General features: G+C 44.3%; 1 pseudogene; it reads left to right on the top strand.

Annotated features, from left to right (window-relative positions):
* Window positions 1-250: 250 nt before the first annotated feature.
* LOC111737581 lies at window positions 251-369 on the top strand (annotated as a pseudogene).
* Window positions 370-2,408: the final 2,039 nt, after the last annotated feature.

Below are 2,408 nucleotides of genomic sequence, written 5' to 3'. Positions count from 1 at the left end.
CAATGCTTTGCCTACATCGAAGGGCTGAGCGCCCACTGGGGGAAACCTTTCTTTTGGGGTTAATCTTTTGAACTTCTTTCCCCTCCGCTCCCAGTATTTTAAAGTCCACTTCATCAAACCAAGCACACACTTGTTGGTAATGGATCAGGAGTCAAAGCCTGGATTCTACTGCTAGGTTTGCTATAAGCTGCGTGACTGTGAGCAAAACATTTGACCCCTTGGAGACTCGATTTTTCTATCAGAAAATCAGGTCTACGGCCACACCACCCTGAACAAGCCCGATCCCATCTGATCTCAAAAGCTAAGCAGGGTCGGGCCTGGTTAGTACGTGGATGGGAGACCACCTAGGAAGACCAGGTGCTGTAGGTGTAAAATAAATAAATAAATAAAGGATCGTAAGCTGACAAGTTCTTTGCAATCTATGAGGTCGACCAAGGGGTTGCCTCACCTAAAATTTAAAAAAAAGAAAAAAAAAAAGAAAATCAGGCCAGATGAAGAGGAGGATTGAGTGGTCGCTAAAATATTTTTGCTTTGAATCATGAAGAAAGGGGATACGAAATACTATACCCAAATCCAGACCGCGGGATGCATTCTCTTCTAATGAGGACGATCTTCCTCCTAGATACTCTGATGACAGCTTCAGGCTGAGATTTTCTCAGATGCAGGATTTTAAGGGCTGAAGAAGTGTAGTGGAGTCAGAGCTATTCAATAGCCTACGTAAAGGGTTTTAAGAGTTGCCGTTTCACGCGCTGTACGGGACTTGGGGTGCACAGGTTATAGATCCTTGTGCTTCTCTCATTCTCATTTCAACAGAGGACATTAAGGCTCATCCCATAGCCAGACACCCTGTCAGCCTGGGCTGAAAATACAACCATGAATTAAACCACCTTGGAGTCTGTAGTCAATGACCAAGTGTATGAATATTTGACTCTGTTTCTACAATTAATGGCAGATTGGAAGACAGAAATAAAATTGTTTCATTTTATTTTAACGGGCTAATCTAATGTAAGTAATTAAGATTCACTGCTTAATTAACTCCAAATGGCTATACATAATTCTGTTACTTTCTAAATATCAAGATATATCCACACAGAAAAATCACGGGTAATCGAAGGTCTCACTCTTTGTCCCTGTCGCATCATGAATGATAGAGCACCCTTTAGGATTATAGAATATTTATGCTGTGCCCTCTGTTTACAGAGAGTGCACCAGAGGATCTGTAGGTTAATGACTGTGGCAGGTCTCATAGCTATTTGGTGACAAAGACAGGTCCCAAAGAAGCTCTCATGGTAGATTAGTGCTCTTTCAAAACAGTCATTGAAAGGATTCATTTTTATTAAGAGAAAGCATTTCTATTTTATCATTCATGGTTTACTGAGCGATTTGGGACCAAGGGCACTTTTGACATCGGGCAGTGGTGGGGTAGGACGAAAAGAAAGGAGGGAGAGCCTGTGTGTTTTGCAAATTTATTCAAGTGCCATTTGTTTATTTTCATAATGTACCAGCAAGACAAGCTGAATCTCGGGCGCACTCCTCATGAAAAGATGACTTTAAAGGCACACTTTAAAAATAAATTAAGTCAGAAACTGTGTTGCCCAGAGTTTATGGGGCTCTGAACAATTTGTAACACAGCAAGCAGTGCCCTCTCTGGGGTGCTGAGGGAGGCCTGGCCAGCCCGAGTGCCATTCCAGGGCCCAGGACTGCATGTGCGAAGGAGCTGCCAGAGGCACCAGGAGCTCAGAGGGACAAAGGAATCGAGCATGAGCCTTGCCCTAGCGGTGCTCAGCATCTAGCAGGAGAAACTCACTTTAGTCACCGATGTGAGGGGTGTGCTCCAGCCAGTAATAGAGACGAAGTCCAAACGCCAGAAGCCAGGTAGAGCAGAATGCAGAATCAGAAATGGGGAAAACCAGGTTCATCCCTGGGCCCAGATCTAGAATATCCTTGCTTTCTTTACAACCCCCTGGCCCCTGGGGTTTGCCATATGAATGAATGAATAGATGATGGCAGATTCTCTGTGAGAATAGTGTTGCTTTTCCTTCTTTCTCACGGGAGTGACGAATCATGTCACAATATTGGCAGGAACTGGGTTCTCTGTAGAATCCCCAAGGTGGCCTACTCAGAAGGGTGAACATCCGACTCATTCTCTTGAGAAAGAATGTCTGATGGGACCCTTGGTGTTGTTATGGGTTCAAAAGAAAAGCTCAGCCCCAGCAAGAGAAAGTGGGGTAAGAGCTGGGTTACCGGGGTAACAAATGCTTAAACATGACTTTGCTCAGACATTTGGGAAGGTAGCTATGTTTGCAAACTAAAAGTTAACTCATCGAGCTAAAGATGTTTACATTCTGACCTGGTGGCATGAGAGACCACCAATTAATAGCACCGGCAGCAGACCTGTTGCTGACCTG

Source organism: Pteropus vampyrus, unplaced genomic scaffold (genome assembly GCF_000151845.1).
Source record: "Pteropus vampyrus isolate Shadow unplaced genomic scaffold, Pvam_2.0 Scaffold28, whole genome shotgun sequence".
Taxonomy (NCBI): domain Eukaryota; kingdom Metazoa; phylum Chordata; class Mammalia; order Chiroptera; family Pteropodidae; genus Pteropus; species Pteropus vampyrus.
The sequence above is the reverse complement of the archived record's forward strand: the minus strand, read 5'-3'. Positions and strand labels throughout refer to the sequence as shown.